This window comes from Staurois parvus, unplaced genomic scaffold (assembly GCF_062004578.1).
Source record: "Staurois parvus isolate SC_StPar_1 unplaced genomic scaffold, SC_StPar_1.0 ptg000020l, whole genome shotgun sequence".
Taxonomy (NCBI): domain Eukaryota; kingdom Metazoa; phylum Chordata; class Amphibia; order Anura; family Ranidae; genus Staurois; species Staurois parvus.
The window spans coordinates 14,201,823-14,223,435 of NW_028317816.1; the positions used below are offsets into that span (position 1 = coordinate 14,201,823).

The 21,613-nt window shown below is 42.0% G+C and overlaps 1 pseudogene; it reads left to right on the forward strand.

Moving 5' to 3' along the window:
- Positions 1-403: 403 nt before the first annotated feature.
- On the forward strand, positions 404-720 carry LOC149472832 (large ribosomal subunit protein eL39 pseudogene; annotated as a pseudogene).
- Positions 721-21,613: the final 20,893 nt, after the last annotated feature.

Consider the following 21,613-nt stretch of genomic DNA (forward strand, 5'->3'; position numbering starts at 1 on the left):
TAAAATGTATCATTTTTATTTCCACATAATTAAAAAAATATTTCCATAAAAACATTGCAACACCTAACTCAATACATTCGATTTGGGATAGCTGTCATCCAACCATGAGATTTGGGGTTTTCATGAGCTGTAAGCCATAATCATCACAATTATGACAAATCACGGCTTGAACTATCTTGTTTTGCATGCAATGAGTCTATCTCATATTAGTTTCACCTTTTAAGTTGCATTACTGAAATAAATGAACTTTTGCACGATATTCTAATTTTTTGAGTTTCAGCTGTATGTCACTACTATAGATTTAGAGGAGTAGGTTATTGTAGTGTGATGTTTTTCAGGTCACTGCCAGTGGCGTTTCCATACTCAAAAGGTCAACGTGGTTCTTTCTCAGCTTGCATTGTGATGACAGGGTCTGCCGGTTCGCTATGTCGTCCCACAAGACCTTCAGAATTAGGAGGTTTCTCGCCAAGAAGCAGAAACAGAATAGACCAATCCCGCAGTCGATCAGAATGAAAACTGGCAATAAGATCAGGTATAACTCCAAGAGGAGACATTGGAGAAGGACCAAGCTTGGCCTGTGAGAAGCTGTGTCCATGGAAGTTGAGCATCCTGTGGGTTACTTGCCAAGAACTGATGAACACCTTATTATATAGTTATTTTGTAGCAGTATCTGCTGTTTCCAGTGCAAATAAACATAAGATCTACATTTAAAAAAAAAAAGGTCAACGCAGGTTTCACAAACTTTTCTTGCTTCCTCAGGACCGATTGGGTGGGTGTTGCCAAAGAACTGTTAAAGTATAAACACATGTATAAATATACAATATAAGATACAAAAAATTCCATTATATTGTGTCTATATTATAAGTGGCAGCATGCTTGCCTAATCAGGACATATGTAGAAGACAAATGGTTAAAAGGTCTTGGGGGCAGATGCAGGAGTGCACAGGAAAGATACACTATCCACAAAAAGGCAATATCTCGATGTTCAACTGGTGGATCACAGCTTACAGGTTCAGTTATCAAATATCCAAACTAGATGGAATATAAGGAAACAAATACAAATGCAGGTAAGGTGGCTTCATGTAAGCAAGATCTCCAAACTAGAATAAGCCCAAAACATCAAACTGACCACCTCTATATAGTGTACAATTATCAAGGAGTCCATAAAACAAAAGTGGGTCTTTCTTTCACTCTCGACCAGCACAGCTGTATATACTTAGAAGCTTATATAGAGAAAATTTGGATATTTTTATAGACTTTAATGCTATATATAGACTCTACCTTCCAACAGTACACTAAAACAAAGCATAAACAGATACAGAGCATCAGATATGTTCATTCACTGTCTCTATCACCATGAACAAGTCACAAACGCCATTGTCACGTACCTGATTGGAGACTGAAATGACAAAGTTGGCCTCACTTGTGTCACTAGCCCTGACCCCACTGGAAGTTGAACAGAGGGTGTCTAGGGACCAGGGGGACAAGAGTGTCAGCAGATGTTGTTTGCAGCTCTTGCAGTTGGAGACTTTGGAAGACTGATGAACCTCCGATTCAGGATCAGTAGTGATATGCAGAGCTGGTATGGTAGGTCGCCATGTGTGCACCAGAGCAAGGCAGGAAGCAGGGATGGGAGACAGGAGCAGTGTCAAAGGAATAGCCAGGGTCATCAATGGGCGGACAGCGAGGTACCAAATCAGAAGCAAGCCAAAGTCAGGAGCAGAGCCGAAGTCAGGAACCAGTATCAAGCAGGAGAGTAATCAGAGTCAGGTCAGGAACAAGCCAGGTCAGCAACAAAGAAATCACACAGGAATGAACAGGAAACGGGGAACAGCTGAAGACCAGTCAGCACTCAGCACAGGCAGAGGCACCTTTTAAATAGTCCGTCTGGTGCCAATCTTCACCATGCGTGAAGATTGGCACCAGACAATGGTCTGTGTTTTATGGAATTTCAGCGGAAGGAATAAGCGTCAAAATATGCAAAACCATATGCCAATATGGCCCAAGAACAAAATAAGAATAATACTACTGCTAAAATTAAACTATATAAAGGTGGTGGTTATTTTATCGTAATGAGATGATTAAACTACCACAAAATTAGTACCACGAAAGCTTCTTAATGTGGACTTCTAGAATTACTAGGATATAGTTAATAGTTACCCTCCAATTCTCAGGTAAATCAAAGATGACTGCCGGTTGATGGGTGGAGTTTAGCTCTCACAAAACGGCATCTGGACATGCTGGAGTTGTGTGCCAGATATGCAGGAAGATGGACGGTCAGATGGAAGGTTGTGTCCCATTGGAATGTTGTGATCAGATGGCTGTGATCTCTGTATGACCTCCGTGAAGGTTATATGATCAGATGGATGGGGCTGAATCCCCTCTGGCTACCTGACGTTCCCTTTTATCTCTGGGCATGCACTATATTCATAAAATTTGAATATACCAGCCTAGGGGGTAGCCTGGTAGGTGTTACCTTCTCTTGATTGGTAACATTGTCTCAGACTCCACCCATTGTTTGTTTTAGTATTACCACCATTTTGCCACTGAGTGTCACTCTAAGATAAGTCTTGACTATTTTGAGTTTCCTTGAAACTAAAGTAACTCATTTGTTATAGGGAAAGATTAACATTCGCTATAACAAACTGGACTTTGTGACAACATTATAGATGTCTTGGAGGGTAAATTATTATTATTATTATACAATTATGTAAAATCTTAACTAAAAAGAGTTGCAGTTTCACACACACACACACACACACATACATATATATATATATATTATCAGACTGTTCAAAAAAATAGCAGTGTTTGTATTCTTCTTTACAAACTCAAACATTCACTATATAAACTGAAAAATGTTTGAAGATTTTGCTTTCCTTTGAATCACTTAATTAATATTTAGTTGTATAACCACTGTTTCTGAGAACTGCTGTACATCTGTTGTTGCATGGAGTCAACCAACTTCTGGCACCTGTGAACAGGTATTCCAGCCCAGGATGATTGGATTACATTCCACAGTTCTTCTCTTTTTCTTGGTCTTGCCTCAGAAACAGCATTTTTGATGTCACCCCACAAGTTTTCTATTGGATTAAGATCCGGGGATTGGGCTGGCCACTCCATAACTGAAGAGGAAGTTGGTCTGGAACCAAGATGTTGCACGTTTACCGGTGTGTTTGGGGTCGTTGTTGGAACACCCATTTCAAGGGCATTTCCTCTTCAGCATAAGGCAGCATGACCTCTTCAAGTATTCTGATGTATTCAAACTGATCCATGATCCCTGGTATGCGATAAATAGGCCCAACACCGTAGTATGAGAAACATCCCCATATCATGATGCTTGCGCAACCATGCTTCACTGTCTTCACAGTGTACTGTGGCTTGAATTCAGTGTTTGGGGGTCATCTGACAAACTGTCTCTGGCCACTAGACCCAAAAAGAACAATCTTACTTTCATCAGTCTACAAAATGTTGCGCCATTTCTCTTTAGGCCAGTCATTGTGCTCTTTGGCAAATTGTAACCTCTTCAGCACATCTTTTTTCAACAGTGGGACTTTGCGGGGGTTTCTTGCAGATAGCTTGGCTTCACATAGGCGTCTTCTAAGTGTAACAGTACTCACAGGTAACTTTAGACCTTCTTTGATCTTCCTGGAGCTGATTGTTGGCTGAGTCCTTGCCATTTTGGCTATTCCTCTATCCATTCGGATGGTAGTTTTTCGCTTTCTTCCACGTCTTTCAGGTTTTGGTTTCCATTTTAAAGCATTTGCAATAATTTTAGCTGAGCAGCCTATCATTTTCTGCACTTCTTTATATGTTTTCCCCTCTCCAATCAACTTTTTAATCAAGGTACGCTGTTCTTCTTAACAATGTCTGGAACGACCCATTTTTTTCAGAATTTCAGAGAGAAATGCACTGTAACCAGCATGTACAACATTTGCTGCCTTCCTTCCTTAAATAAGGGCAATAATTGCCTCCTGTTTTTCAAAGAATGAATTACCTCACTACTAGAACTCCACACTGATATTATTTTGAACATGCCCCTTTCAATTAGTGATTCAATTACACAGAATCAGCAGCATGCATGTCATGACTGTTGGATCAGTTGGATTTCTATTACTCTACTACACCTGCTAGTAAATTATTTGCCACGTAGAAATATAATTTCTACCAAAAACAGTGATTGATCAGGTTAGTGATGTCTGACTGCTATTATTTTGAACACAACTATATATATATATAGAACAAAACTATTATTTATGCACATTTAGGACAGAAAGACACATTATATATATACAGTGCTCAAAAAAATTAAAGGAACACTTTTTAATCAGAGTATAGCATCAAGTCAATTAAACTCCTGGGATATTGCTCTGGTCAGTTAAGTAGCAGAGGGGGTTGTTAATCAGTTTCAGCTGCTTTGGTGTTAATGAAATTAACAACAGGTGCACTAGATAGGCAACAATGAGATGATCCCCAAAACAGGAATGGTTTTACAGGTGGAGTCCACTGGCATTTTTTTCCCTACCCATCTTTTCTGACTGTTTTTCACTAGTTTTGCATTTGGATAGTGTCAGTGTCTCTACTGGTAGCATGAGGCGATACCTGGACCCTTCAAAGGTTGCACAGGCAGTCCAACTCCTCCAGGATGGCACATCAATACGTGCCATTGCCTGAAGGTTTGCTGTGTCTCCCAGCACAGTCTCAAGAGCATGGAGGAGATTCCAGGACACAAGCAGTTACTCTAGGAGAGCTGGACAGGGCTATAGAAGGTCCTTAACCCATCAGCAGGACCGGTATCTGCTCCTTTGTGCAAGGAGGAACAGGATGAGCACTGCCAGAGCCCTACAAGATGACCTCCAGCAGGCCACTGGTGTGAATGTCTCTGACCAAACAATCAGAGAAAGACTTCATGAGGGTGGCCTGAGGGTATGACGCCCTCTAGTGGGCCCTGTGCTCACTGCCCGGCACAATAGAGCTTGATTGGTATTTGCCATTGAACACCAGAATTGGCGGGTCCACCACTGGCACCCTGTGCTTTTCACAGATGAGTGCAGGTTCACCCTGAGCATATGTGACAGATGTGAAAGGCTATGGAGAAGCCATGGAGAATGTTATGTTAGCAAATATAGTTACATATAGATAGCAACATATAGTTAGCTAACATATAGTTAGCAAAGAGAGATCCCAATCCTGCAAAGAGACAGTCACAGCACAGGCCAACATCCAGGGGGCATAGGCCCTTGTGCTGATATAAGTGCAAAAAAAATGTTTGTGCAAAAAATGAAAAAAAAGACCAAAAATGTTGAAAAACAAACAATAATTTTTACTTTCTGCTATAAAAGATATCCTATAAAAAAACTACAAAATCAAATATCTTCATAAATTTTGTCCAATATGTATTTTGCTACATTAAAAAAACTCTCAATAAGCATATATTGATTGGTTTACGCGAACATTATAGCATCTACAAACTATGATATATATACTGTAATTGTTATTTATTTATATTTAAACTAGTAATGGCAATGATCAGTGACTTATAACTGGAGTGTGATATCGCGGAAGACAATCTTACATTAACTGACACGTTTGACACTTTGTGGGAACCAGCGACACTAACACAAAGATCAGTGCTAAAAATATACACTGTCACTGTACAAGCACTGGCTTGGAAGGGGTTAAATATCTAGGGTGATCAAAGTTTTAAATGTGGGCCTAACCAGTGTGTGTACTATGTGGGTGGTGCCTTCACTGAGGGATGTGCTGATTTTTATTCCCTGCTTTGCAGAGAAACAAAATTCAGCACATCCCCCAAGCAGGGCAGAGATTTTCCTTCTTTACAATAGGCAGAGCACTGTTCTGTCTTTCTCTTCACCGATCAGCAGGTGCCAGCTGATCGGATTGTGCTGTGTCTAATCACAGCACAGCCGGGTCACAGCGGTGCGCGTACACTCCCCCCGACCCGACAGTACTGGGTCATGTACTAGGTACATGATCTGCCACATGAAAACCACTCTGCTGCCATATAACTAGGTTATGCGATCAGCAAGTGGATAAAGCTGAAGTTTATTTATTTTGGGGATGTATCACCAAACATACTGGTTATGTGTAATTGTGTATATCCCATTACCTGCCGGTAGCTATTTTTGGTAAAAATTATCTCTGCAGTCCCTCTGTCAAGGCTGGGATCCATTGTGAACTTAATAGCATCATGGGCCCCTGGGCAAAGTAATGCACTGGGGCCACTACTAGCCTGCATGCCCACTGCCCATATATATTATCTTCAACCAATCACAGTGCCTATATACTGTGCATCAGGTGCTCCCCATCACAGTGTCCTCATACATCAGATGTCTCACCTTCACAGTGTCCTTATACATCAGGTGTCCCTCATCACAGTGTCCCCATACATCAGGTGTCCCTCATCACAGTGTCCCCATACATCAGGTGTCTCCCCATCACAGTGTCCCCATCCATCAGGTGTCCCTATGCATCAGATGTCCATATCACATTGTCCCCATCCATCAGGTGTCCCTATGCATCAGATGTCCATATCACATTGTCCCCATCCATCAGGTGTCCCCATACATCAGATGTACCCATCACATTGCCCCCATACATCAGATGTTCCCTTGCATCAGATGCCCCCATCACAGTGTCCCCATACAGTAGAGTTGTGCCCCCCACCTTTCCTCTTGTACTCACAGCCACTTGTAATGAAGTCAGATCCTTCTTCCTCTCCTGCGAGTTCTCAGTCTCAACGTGGCTCTCTTCTGCCCTCTGCAGGTGGGCGATCCTGAAGACCCCGACCTGGCACTAGCTTGCAGCAAAACCCATGAGGAGCTCTGGTAAGACTGATTAGTGCTTATACCCTGCCCCTCAGATGAGTCTGTGTCACCAGCTAGGGTGGTCTGCTCGTATTGTTTATTCTGCTGGTAGATGGGAATCTCTTGACTGCTATAGCTACTGGTCTCTGAGGTTGACCCCAGACCGTAACACCCTCTGTCAGAGTTGTGGGATACTGTTCTGAGTGGCTCTCTTCCAGTGCTGTAAAGATTAGTAGTAGCTGCTGCTACCGGGAAAAGTTGCACTGCTTACCCACCCACTTCTGCCCACTTTGCTATTCATATTGTTTTAGTTAAAGTGTTACTAAACCCAGGATGATGCATTCACTATATATGGTCTCCCACAGTACACAGAACATGGAAATTTAATTATTTTAGTCGATATAAACTGCTAAATACCTTTTATCATCATAAGTTAGAGCAGTCTTATAGGAGGAGTTTTCTTTCTGCTCTAGGAGGATGCAAAACCCCTGACTGACCAGTACTGATTGGCCCTGTGCTGATTACATGCACTCTCCCAAGAAAAAATAAAAACTCCCTAGCAATACACACCAAACTGAGCATGTGCAAATGCCTACGGTTCAGTCTGTCCTATTAGGAGATAAGAGGTGGTTGCTTGAAAAAGGGGAGGAACTGAGAAGACAGGATCAAACAGCCTTTTTATAAATGCAGAGGATTAACCCCTTAGGTTCCACAGTGAGTATAACAAGCATGCTTTACTGCATATACAGACTGATTTTACTGTTGCGGGTGTAGTAACACTTTAATATTTTCACATTGCCTTTTTTGAATGTGCAGTTGAATGACAGGTTCTCCACTACCCATTAACAGAACATGATACATTGTGAGAGAATAACAATACAAGTAATAGGAATGGTCAAGAGGGAAGAAGGGGGAGAGTGAGCAGAGCAACTTTTCTCAGTAGCAGTGGCTGCTGTTTGTGACGGTGCGCGGTGTCAGACCTGAGCTCTTCTCACCAACTTGTGGAGGAAGGACCAGCCAATCTAAGACTGCCACTTGCGTAACAATGCCACTCTTAGCTGTGCCCTGCACAAAGATTTTCCAGCTCGCTGGACCACAATCTATGTGCCAGCAGCCTGAGAGCGATTGTTACTGGGTCAGGTTAATTACACAATTAACCCTTCACACTGCCACCACCACCTTTTTACAGAGAAGGAGGAAACTCACAAATCTTAGCAGTAACACTATGATGTTTGAATAAGCATCTGTGCCAGCGCAGACAGATGTATGCAGAGGGTTAATACATACAGTAGCACTCTCCAGAGACAGGGATTCTTTTAGTTTGCATTAGAAGCTTTAGAGACAGTTTCAACACTTTTCAGAAAATAGGATTTATTACTAAAAAGGTCAAAATGGTGCAATTAAAATATTTACAGAAAAGATGTAACAAATATATATATATATATATATATATATAAAAAGAGAGAGCAATAAAACAACATAGAAATAAAAGAAAGAAGTTTCAGAAGGCAGAATACTTGCAAGAGTCCTTGGTTTGAGCAGAATCCAGTCGTCCGAACAAAAAGGTTGACTTTCTCCCAAAGATGTTCCTGATGTTAAAAGGGAGGTATCTCTTCTTACCTCTCTCCAGGCATGTCAGCCTTTTTTCTAGTAACCCAAAGGGGTGTCTCCTGAAAGCAAAGGACCAATCACCTCATTTGGGGATGGGTGTTAGGCGGGGACCCAGGCTATGACCAAATCCCTTACAAGTTTATACCATGGTCACTAACCTTCAATAGGTATAGGTAGCATCCTAGCAACTGGCAGATTAATATGCAGAATCATATTCCGAACGTCCAGATACCAATTATGGCAAATCCTGCCACTGCGGATAAAAATATATTGCTTTCTACCCTCTTGTAGATGCTACATAGGGATGTAAGGTGTCATGTGACTCGTATTAAAATGACCTATCTGAATATATATTTTATATCAATGTGCCCTAGTTCCTGCTGAAGTTAGGAATTTGTATGAAAAATTACTCATGTGGGATGTACGTTTTGTGGCCCCTGCTGTAATGCTTACATGTCAAGTGACCGACTGAGTTATAGTTTTACGACCTGGCCAAGGAAAGTGTTCGTCAGACACTCTGGCACTAGGCTTAACTAGCTGCTGACCGCAGATAGCCGAATGACGGCTGCACTGCGGCCGGCCAGTTCTGAGTGGACGTCATATGACGTCCTCCCAGAACGCGCTCTCCTGCGCGCCCCAGGGGGCGCGCACCCGGCGATCTCCGTGATCGCTGTGTCCTACGGACACAGCTGATCACGTGATGTGGTAAAAGGCCAATCACAGCGGTGTCCAATGACACGCTGATCAGAGGGAAATGCAAGTGCCAGTTCTCGGCTGCACTTTCCTCACGCTGTCAGATCGTGAGGAAAGTACTGCCGAGAACCGGCAGTTGTCAGAGCGGGGATCGGCACCGATCATCAGGGCACTGATGATCAGTGCCCTGATGATCGGTGCCCAGCAGTGCCACCCACAAGTTCCGCCCACCTGTGCCCAGCAGTGCGCCCACTAGCTCCGCCCACCCGTGCCCAGCAGATCACCCACCCGTGCCCAGCAGTGCACCCACCTGTGCCCAGCAGTGCACCCACCTGTGCCACTCTGCAGTGCCACCTACCTGTGCCCAGAAGTGCCACCCACCTGTGCCCAGCAGTGCCACCCACCTGTGCCCACCCACCTGTGCCAACCAGTGCCACCCACCTGTGCCCACCCACCAGTGCTACCCACCAGTGCCACCCACCAGTGCTGCCAGTCAGTGCCACCAGTCAGTGCCCAGGGGTTGTGCCAGTCAGTGCCGCCAGTCAGTGCCCAGCAGTGATGCCAGTCAGTGCCATCTATCAGTACCCATAATCAGTGTCACCTATCAGTGCCGCCTATCGGTGCTGCATATTAGTGCCGCCTATCCATGACACCTCATTAGTGCTGTCTATCAGTGCCGCCTATCCGTGCCACCTCATTAGTACTGCCTATCAGTGCCCTTTAGTGCTACCTATCAGTGCCCATCAGTGCCGCCTATCAGTGCCCATCAGTGCTGCCTCATCAACGCACATCAGTGAAGGAGAAAAAATACCTGTTTGAAAAATTTTATAAAAGAAACAAAGAAACTTTTTTTTTTTTCAAATTTTTTGCACTTTTTTTATTTATAGCGCAAAAGAAAGCTCTATTTGTGAGAAAAAAATGATCAAAATTTCATATGGGTACAATGTTGCATGACCGCGCAATTGTCAAAGTGCGGCAGCGCTGAAAGCTGAAAATTGGCCTGGTAAATAAGGGGGTATAAATGCCTGGTAGGCAAGTGGTTAATAAGGGATTACAACCATGACGTTTTTCAAGCTGTGCCTTATGCACTTGTTACCCCAGTGCACACACAGACCACATTCCATTCAAAGGGGAGGGGGGGGGACTAGACGGAGTGAGAATGATATTTTCAGATCATGATACAAGATGGTAGACCTTAACAAAATGGTGGTCAGCGTTCATGTGTCTAAGCGCACAATTATCACACTGTTAACTCTCAAAGAGCCAGAAGACAGTCGCTCAGGGCAGTATCTAGCGGTTTACCAAAAACACTGCCTGTAGGTACTGGGATGATACACACCATTGCGTATACGTAGTGTGTTTGGTGCTGTATCCTACAAAAAAGAAATAAATAAACTTAAGATTTAAGATTGCTTTGAATATTATGTTTTTAGTGCATAATTATTAGTGTTCAACATTCATCCAATGCTATTTTTGTGATGTTTACTTATGTGTGTCACACAGAAACTTTTTCAAATATTTTTTTTTCTAAACCATCTGTTGGTTATTATAAAAGAAACAGGAATAAAAGACTAACTGCCTTGTTTAAACACATGTAGCTGAATAACCAAAGAAAAAAAGGCAACACTCAAGCAGCCAAATATGATGTAACATAAAATGGAACATTTGGCGACACAGAAGGGTAAAACTGAGCAATTCCATTCTCTGTTTCATTTTTCAGAAAGTGGATATCTTCACATTAGGTCAGCTTTTAACTTACAAGAGATGAGACGTTACCAGATAATGTGATTGACTAGGTCTGAGAATTGAGCAGTCATTATATGTTATTAAATTGAATTATTCCAAATCTTCAGATCTCATTATTTATTCTCTTTTATACCAGATTGCACTTTAAGCCTGCTTTAGCAAATCCTTTATTAAATTATTATGGTCCTTTAAATCATCCAAGTTTTCTCATCTATTCATTGCTCTGTTATTTGCAGAGGACAATGTATAAAAGAGATTACAGGAGTCTTTCATTAAATGGAACAATATGCATTCTTTCAACATATTTCATCCATTGCATATTCTTTCTGTGAAAATATTTGAAAATGCTTTCTATTTCTTAATTTCTTAGCAGCCTTACGGTTAAGCCCTTGATAATGTAAATGAAGATGTTATGTGTCTTAGTGACAAGGATTCATCTTATACACATGCTGTGCTGCCATAACATACTTGTTGTAGCATGTGATGCACTCCTTATCAATCACACAAAGAGTCCATGCACACTGGTTTAAAAAAAACACCAGTACTGTACTAGCGTTTAGGTGCATATAGGCGCATTTAGTGTTTTTTCTGCCCGCAAACTGCTCTCAAAAATGCAAAATAGAAGTGTTTTTTTTTGCCTCTAAACTCTGTGCTTATTCTCTTCACGCCGGCTGAACGCAGCTTCTGGGCCTAGACGCCGAGCAGCCGTACATTTGCATTCTATTAAAAAAGAACATACTGTATGTGCTGAGAGCGCGCACCATGCGCGTTCCCAGCACACATGTCCGGTACTCACGGAAAGGTCCCAATCTCCTCTTTCAATCAGGACCTTTCCTGATCATGTGACCGCCGTGACGGCGTGTCACGGTGGTCACATGACCCTAAACCTCGCCCCGCCTCCCGGCTTCTGAAACCCTTAAAGGGCCGGGAGGCGCCAGTGTGAAGGGGTTAAAATAGTCCTCTAAATGCTCTAATGTGCATGGACACATAGGATAACTTTGAGCTGCTTCTACAAGCAAAATGCAAAACTCCTGTTCAAGCAGCGTTTTTTTAAGCCAGTGTTCATGAACTCTAAAAAATGGGGGAAAAGAAGATCAGAATTTCTAGCCTTTTTAAAGCTGTTTTCAAAACGTTTAGTATCTACAGTATTAGACATATGCAGAACTAAAAATTTGTTTAGTTTTGGATAGATTTGTTATGTTACTAATTTAGTATCGCTGCATTTGTTACATTTTGATGACTCATTTTCAGAATTTGTTTCATTTAATTTAGTTTTGTTTATTCATATTCGAAAAGATTAGAAATGTTTTGAAGTCAGGGGCGGACTGACGATTTGGAAACTTGGGCACTGCCCGAGGGCCCGGGGTCAGTAGGGGGCCCCATGAGATGCCCCTGGTACCTTTTTCATAGACTTTTTGGAGTTTGGGGAAGGACACAGGGGCCAGATGATCCCCTATTGCCCGGGGGCCCCATGAGTTGTCAGTCCGCCCCTGTTTGAAGTATTAGCATTTGAATCGAATCGTAAATATGGATTCAATCTGAATTCTGTGTGAACCATGACTGGTCTGCTGTCAGCAGGATTCCCTGCTGTCAGCAGAATGTAAACAAAACAATTGCTAGTTTAGCCACTTGCCCTCCTGAGGATTTACCGCCCTTCATGACCAGGCCATTTTTTGTGTTAAGGCGCTGCGTTACTTTAACTGACAATTATGCGGTCATGCAACGCTGCACCCAAATGAAATTTACATCTTTTTTTCCCACAAATTGAGCTTTCTTTTGGTGGTAATTGATTGCCTGTGCGTTTTTTTATTTTTTGCACTATAAGCAAAAAAAACAACAATTTTTAGAAAAAAACCAATATTTTAGACTTTTTGCTATTAAACATGTCCAGTAAAAAAATTTAAAACATCTAATTTCATCATAAATGGATTGGTGGGTGGCCATGTAACCCACCTGTTCAGACTTCACAGCCATAACTAGAAACATTCTAGCTGCCTAAACAAACATCTGTCTCCTTTCGAAGCCATTTTTCTTATGAAAAGACAGCGTAAGAGCGCCGCTTGTACCCCCTTTTAGACTACTTCTTGGATCATCTGTGGCCATTTACACAGTAATAAAGTTTTCTGCCAGAGAATGATGTAACTTCTGATGGAAAGCTTTTGTCTTCATCAATTAATTTTACTTACAGGTTCACCAAACTCTAATGAGTCGGAGCAGGGCATGAGTGTTTAGCATTAGAATAGAGCAACAGGCATTTAACATGTTGAGTAACTCATAATGCCAATGACATCTATTCAGCTCTAACATCAGTGTTTTGTGTGCACTGCTGTTCAAAAAAACATGCAATGCTTTGAGGAATTTGATTAAAAAAGAGCAGAGGTGCAATCAAATTACTGCTGTATGTGCCCCGCAGGTTTATTTTTATATGTAAAATGCAGCAAAATATACTGGCACTTGAAGAAGTGTAAATCAATGTTATGTTCTCTATCATTCACTGTATATTGCAAACTTGTTACATTTCTTAAAGTGCAGCTATCACAAAATATTCATTAGTGCACTCTTTTTAAAAGTTCATTTTATATTTTAAAACGTTTTGTAACCTGTAACTTGTTTTATACTTAGATTTTCTCATGTCTGCATCTTTCTTTTAAGAAAGATTTAGCAGGAAAGGGGAATTTCAATTTATACTTTTATTACCTGATAAGGCCAATTGTTTCTTAAGTAACGCTTGCAATACATTGATTAAAATTCAGCTGGTTCAGCAGGGTAATTGGCACTTTAATCTCTCCCCGAAACAATCCTAAAATATTGGTGGGCAGTGTAATTTTATATTCCCTCAAATCAATACTACAATCACCAGTGATCAGTGGAAGTGTCAGTGGCAAAAAAATTAAAATATCCATGCCCATGCGCCATAACATTGATCGTCATTGGCTTTTTAACCTCCCTCACTTATGATTAGGTAGGCTACGTAAAATGACAGAGCGAGAACAGTGCATGCTGAAGCGCACAGAAGTCGCCAACTGTCTGCAGAGTCAATAGCTAAAGACCTCCAAACTTCATGTGGCCTTCTGATTACAACAGTTGGTAGAGAACTTCATGGAATGGGTTTTCTTGGCCGAGCATCTGCCTCTAAGCCTTACATTACCAAGTGCAATGCAAAGTGTCGGATGCAGTGGTGTAAAGTACGCTGCCACTGGACTCTAGAGCAGTGGAGATGTGTTCTCTGCAGTGATGAATCAAGCTTCTCTGTCTGGCAATCCAATGGACATGTCTGGGTTTGGCAGTTGCCAGGAGAACGGTACTTGCCTGACTGCATTGTGCCAAGTATAAAGTTTGGTGGAGGGGGGATTATGGTGTGGGACTGTTTTTCAGGAGTTGGGCTTGACCCCTTCATTCCAGTGAAGGTACCTCTTAAGGCATCAGCATACCAAGATATTTTAGACAATTGTATGCTCCCAACTTTGTGGGAACAGTTTGGTGATGGCCCCTTCCTGTTCCAACATGATTGTGCACCAGTGCACAAAGCAAGGTCCATAAAGACATGGATGAGCGAGTTTGGGGTGGAGGAACTCGACTGGCCTGCACAAAGTCCTGACCTCAACCCGATAGAACCCCTTTGGGATGAATTAGAGTAGAGACTGTGAGCCAGGCCTTCTCGTCCGACATCAGTGCCTGACCTCACAAATGTGCTTCTAGCATAATAGTCAAACATTTCCATAGACACATTTCTAAACCTTGTGGACAGCCTTCTGAGAAGAGTTGAAGCTGTTATAGCTGCAAAGGGTGGGCCAACTCAATATTGAACCCTACGGGCTAAGTCCGGAATGCCATTAATGTTCATGTGCGTGTAAAGGTAGGCACACCAATACTTTTGGCAATATAGTGTATTATATATGTCATTTAGAAATGTTATTTTGGCCTACAAAAATCATTTTGTTCATTTTGTATTGAACTTCCCTTTGGAAAATCGCAGATGTTCTCCCTGGCACCTCTGTGCCTTCAGCATCATAGCTATATATCGACAGTGTGAGATCATCTAGGGCACTGTGCCTCTGACTACTAGTCCTACAAGACTTGGCATGAGATTTAGTGACATCACTACTGTAAATCATAAAACCAAGGATTGTGCTTAATCAATGTGTCCACATCTCAAAACAGTTCAACGCTTTAAAAAAAACAATAACTGTAGCCAGGACTTTTTTAAGGGCACATATATACTGAGTGTGGTAACAACATGGGTAAAAACACATTTCCTTTATAACAAGATAATCATGATAAAAAACACAACATGCATTATTGCCACTTCAACATTTAGAGTCCATAGAATATACTTCAAACGTTTGCCATATCATATAGTTTGTAGATTTTAGCTTGTCCAAAACAGCAGATGTCACATAAAAGGATCCAACACATTTCTAACACTTGTCTTTTTCGGAGCATATGTGATATATTGAACACAATGCATATTATAAGAGACCTAATCCATAACTAATTAAAAGCATGCAATGTAGCCTACATCAAATTATGACATACTACTATAAGGACCACCAAGAATCCTGGCCACAGAACTTGAAATAATTTATATGGACTGTCGCTCTACTGATCCACCACAGAACCCCCAATCTCCATCCACCAGGACATGAACACAAGGGCTGCTATAAATGCCAAACTCTGCAGAGAAGGGCAACTAAACTGATAAGGGACATGGAGAAGCTCAGCTAAGAGGAAAGATTAGCTAAACTAAATTTATTCTCTTTCGAGAAGAGGAGATTAAGGGGGATATGACCAACATGTATAAATACATCAGTGGTCCATATGAACTTGTTGTAGAGTTATTCACTTTCAGGTCATTACAGAGGACAAGAGGGCACACTTTATATCTGGAGGAAAAGAGATTTAACCTTCACTTAAGAGGTGTGAAAATGTGGAATAAACTCCCTTCAGAGCTGGTTCTAACCCACTCAGTAGATTGTTTTAAAAAGAGCTGGTGTCAGGAATGGGCTCAGCACACGTGGTGCTGGGGTTCACCTGCCTTGTGGACTGCAGTACCAGTGCTGGCCAGCAGGTGCTCTCAGCAGCCAGAATCTCATTCCTGCAATCAAGCCATCACCTGAGGCTGATTGCAGGAGGTGTATTTAAGCAATGGCCAGGCCTGCAGTCAGTGCCTTGGTGTTTGTTTCCCATGAGCCCCTGTACCTGGTCCTGTCGTCTGCTTGCCTACCTGTTTCCCCTGCTTGACTCTGACACTGATCGAACTCCGCCTGCACTGACCTCGGCTATTCCTGTCCTTTCTCCTGCCTGCTCCATTTGTACCTTGTCTGCCCGATTGTTCCTGACCCGGCCTGCCTGACCACTCTACCTATCCAGCCTGACTACGCCTGTCTGTGTTCCTGAACATACTGACATTAGTTGGAGGATTGGTTTTGTTTGTACTGTGTGTTGTATACTTGTGTAGTTCCTAATAAATTATATTCTTATATATCACTCCTGAAGCCTGCGTTTCCCTGTGTCAGTCCACACACTTCTGGTCATACCTGGAGCCCTGACAGCTGGATGCATTCCTAAATGCACAAAATATTATTACTACAGGTACTTATATAGCACCATCAATATATGCAGTGCTTTACATACATATTGTACATTCACATCAGTTCCTAACCCTCAAGAAGTGTACAATCTAAAGTCCCTAACTTACATTCATGCATACACGGGACAATTTAGACAGGATCCAATTAACCTTCCAGCTTGTCTTTGGAATATGGGAGGAAACCAGGGTAACTGGAGGAAACCCACACAGGCACAGGGAGAACATACAAACTCCAGGCAGGTGGTGCTGGGGTTGGGATTCAAACCGATGACCCTACTGCTGTCAGGTGGAAGTGCTAACCATTGAGCCACTGTGCTGCCCATATATAAATGCATATTATTATTTAGAGGTCACCCCAGAGATTGTTGATCAAGGGCGTATCTGATTACCTCATGGGAGATCAGGAAGCAATTTTTTTCCCTCACAGGGGCAAATTGGATCATGATTTATTGGGAGGTTTTCCCTTTAAATTCATGTTTGCTAGCTTTTTCCGTGTTACATTAAAACAAAACAAGCAAAACATTTATTTATAAAGAACTTCACAATGATTGGTTCAAGAATCATAAGTTAAGTGTTAAGTATATCCCAAATATGAAAAAAATATGTAATACCTTGTTATTTTAAGCAATGACACAATAATCACCAAAAAACAGGCCCATAGCAGAATCTAAAAATTGCTCTCATACAGAATGGACATCCAGGTACAAGAGCTGAGCTGGTTAATTTACTTGCCTTTATAAGTATTTTTCCATTCCCTCTGTTTTCACTCCTGAGCTCCTAAAGCCAGTTAGAAGAAGACAAAAATGATCTGTAAAACACCATAATAGAAGAGGCTCATAGAAGTCTAGTGAGAATAAGGGAATAAAGCTGTTAATAGGCTGCTAGGAGCTCAGTAACCTAGCACAGTCATTGTAAACCTCCTCAGTCCACCTGTAAATGAATATGAAATGGGAGATGTGAAGAGTGATGAAAAGCATTGTGAGAGCTGGCATAGCTGCATCAAGCCCACAATTGCTGTTATCTCCCATGTTTCACATGCAATGCAAATGTTATATTTTTTTTTAACAAAATTAATTCCAAATCATTACTAATGTAGAATCTGAAGTACACTGGCTGCCAGCTGCTTTCCTGGCCACCCAGACTGCATTCCTGAATAAGGGTCTGGTACATTTTTTAAGGGGGACTCTTTGAAAAAACAAATTGGATTTCCCCCACGCTATATAATCCATACCACACTCTTAAGCTCCGTTCACACCAATGTGTTTTTTTAGTGCTTTTTGCAGAAATGCACTACAGTCCATTTAACATGGTTTCCTATGGAACATGTTCACATGTATGCTTTTTTGAGCTGCTGTGTTTTTGGAAAGGGTCAGGGGCTTTTTTTAAAAGCAAAAAACAGCATTTTTGCTACAATAGAGTTCAATGTAGAATTTGCTGAAATGCACGGTAGTGTGTTTTTGCCGCAATGTTGTGTTTTGCATTATTATTCTGCCAAGCAAAAAAAATTCCGCTTAAAAAAAAAAAAAAAAAAAAAAAAAGACCCAAATAAAACAAGGCAAAATCGAGTGTAGAAAAATGCGGACCACGTGTATCCGACGTCCCAGCATCCACCAAGATGTGGAGAAATGGAGTACGGGGGGGAACTCTCGCTGGAGCCACAGCTTTAGAAGGAAGAGGCTGGTTGCCGGGACTTGCGCGCATTTGCTTTATCAAGTCTTGCACTTTATCAAGAGACTTGATAGAGCACATGCGCACAAAACATGTTGTCCCGGCAACTGGCCTCTTCCTTCTAAAGCTGCGGCTCCAGCGAGAGTTCCCCCCCTCCGTCTCTCCACAACGTGGTGACGTGATCCGGGACGCTGGGACGTCAGATGCACGTGGTCCCTGCGCTCACAGACATTCTACTCTCCACTGCTTCCCTCTGAGTGGACGGGCTGTCCATCTTGGAACCTGGCTTCTTAAAGCCACAGGCTGGTTATCCATTTTTTACCATATGAATTATTAAAGGCACACCTCCATATAAGGTGTATTACTTTCATCACAAAACTACACAGCGCCTGGCTCCTGTTCATACTTTCTTTTGGTGGTATTTAATCACCACTGGGTTTTTTATTTTTTGCTAAACAAACCAAAAACAACTGAAAATTTTGAAAAACAAATGTTTTTTCTTAGTTTTTGTTATAAAATTTTGTAAATTAGTGATTTTATTCCTTCACTGATGTGCACTAATGAGGCTGCAGTGATGGGCACTGGTAGGTGGCACTGATGGGCATTGACAGACATCACTGATGGGCATTGACAGGCAGCACTGATGGGCACTGAAGGAAGGCAGCACTCATATATGGCACCGATAGGCGGCACTGACTGGCACTCCTAGGTGGCACTGATAGGCAGCACTGCCGGGCACTGATAGGTGGCACTGATGCGCACTGATAGGTGGCACTGATGCGCACTGATAGGTGGCACTTATAGGTGGCACTGACTGTTACTGATAGGTGGCACTGAAAGGCAGCTCAGATGGGCACTGATAGGTGGCATTGATGTGCACTGGTAGGCATTGATGTGGCACTGATGGGCACTGGCAGGTGGCATTGATGAGCACTGACAGCTGGCATTGATGGACACTGGCAGGTGGCACTGCTGGGGCTGCACTGATCATCAGGGTGCACTGATCATCAGTGCAATGATCAGTGTACATGTCCCCTCTGAGGAATGACGATTACCGGCTCTCCTCTCCTCATGAGCTGTCAGCGTGAAAGAAATACTGATAACCAGAATTTCCCTATTTACATGCGATCAGATGTGATTGGACACAGCTGATCACATGACCGAGCCAACATCTTTGGCTCTTTTCGTTGATCGGTGATCTGCTGTGTCCGAGGGACACTGCGAACCACTGATCGCTGCTCTGCACGCCCCCGGAGCCGCGCATGCACGGTTAGAGTGGGAGGACGTCATATGATGTCCTCCCAGAACGAGAGAACCTCCTTGCGCCCATCATTATCTTATATGCATGGAGGTGGTTAATATCACTTTTGCCTGAGTATATCCTATAGGTTTACCACTGCAAGTTTAAGGCATCTCCAAGCATATTATTGAGGGAGTTTGTATTTTTAATGTTGCCCTGTTTATTTAAAAATATTTTGTGCATTTGTACATGTTCCTTGTGGCAGTGCCCAGCAATGCATGTCCTTATTTTTTTACCAAAAGCTTAAGAATTTAACTTGAAAAAAGCTAGAAAACTATTACAAATTCTTTTATGGGGTTCAAGCACTATGAGGTCTGCTGATTTACTCAAGGGTTCAGCAAACATCCAGTGATGGAAATTTGGCTCAGTTTGATTATCACTAGTATCAACTGTATAAAAGAGGTTTTCTCTTACATTAGGGATAATTTGTTTTACATCCTGTATCTCTGAGACAGGTAGTGAAAAAAAATTCCACAATGGAACACAGAGCACAAACAAAAAAAAAGGTTTCTAACTATTCCCTGCTTTCTCCAAAACAAAACAGGTTTGGCTTTGGCTCTTTTTGCTGCCACTGACTTAAGGCCTATATCAGGGTTTTTACACGCACTCCTGTCCGCTGCAGCAGTGTAAGTATACTTGGCTTTCTGGTGGCTGTAAAGCCACTGGAATTTGTGGAAGCAATCATTTTTTCACTACATTGCACTTCATCTGTGGTTGATTAGCTTCATTGGGATTCATAGGTGCCATTAGGGGTATAATCGACCCCTGATGTCTCCTTAAAGGCTTCCTGTTCAGCCTATTGTCAATTGACAGGCGAGCAAAAGCTTCCTAGATACGGGAGGATGTCATATGATATCTTTTCAGTCATGCACTCTAAAGGCCACACTGCGGGGTGATTTGTCACCCACTGTGTTCACGGGACAGAGCAGATGACAGATTGGTATATTGGGCTACTACCAGTACTATGTAACCGCTGTCACCAATCACAGCAGTCACATGACATTTGTACACAAAGAATGGCTTTCAGTCATAGCCATTCTTTGTGTATTTTTGTAATGAGCTCTGTGACTGGTCACAGTGATCACCTGGTACAGAGAGGGCCATTCACAGCCCATCTCTACCATGTGATTAGCTGTGGCTAATCACAGCTAATCTCAATACTACTAAATGAATGGTTTTGAATGATTAGATGTCTCTCATAAAAATGATTGCTTATAACTATTATAAGCAACCATAGATACTATGATAACACAACACTGCTCTGGTCACAGTATATAAAAAAAAATAAATTAATTATTATTAACATACTGCCACCAGTCAGTATTCCTGATCACTGCCACACCAGTCATATGATGTCTCTGTAATGCACTTGTGACAGTATGTAAAATAAAAAGGGAAACATTTTAAAATGTAGTTAATAATAAAATTGTGACAAAAAAAATTACATCTTACAGCCACTCTGTACAACAAGGAGGAAACCTTTCAATCCATTTGGATACCCTGAAAATATTGTGTATATACTGATGCCTTTTTTGCTGCACACCTTCAACCAGGTTAAACTCTTGCCCACATGGATCCCTCTCAGGGAGAAGCTCCTCTACCTACCATCTTGCCTCTCTCCCTCTACCTTCCCCACTACTTTACTCTCAGCCCACACTTTCTTCTTGTGCTCTGGCCCTTCCTGTTAATACATCTCATATAATGTCTTACTTTTCTACGTGTTTCTTTTTTACCAACAGGAAGGGTCATGTAAACGTTTTCTTTTTTGTTAATTGCTGCATTTATTGTCTCACTCAGCCTTGGTTTAATTCTCGTTTGGTCATGTCCCCTATGTGACACTCTATCTCTGCTTTTAAAAAGCTCTTTGGGCAGCACGGTGGCTAAATGGTTAGCACTTCCGCCTGGCAGTACTAGGGTTGTTGGTTCAAATTCTAACCACAGTACCATCTGCCTGGAGTTTGCATGTTCTCTCTGTGCCTGTGTGGGTTTCCTCCCACACTCCAAAGAGATGCTGGTAGGTTAATTAGCTCCTGTCTAAAATTGGCCCTAGTATGTGTATGTATGAATGTGAGTTAGGGACCTTAGATTGTACACTCCTTGAGGGTTAGGAACCGATGTGAATGTACAATATATATATATATATATATATATAAAGCGCTGAGTAAATTGACAGCACTA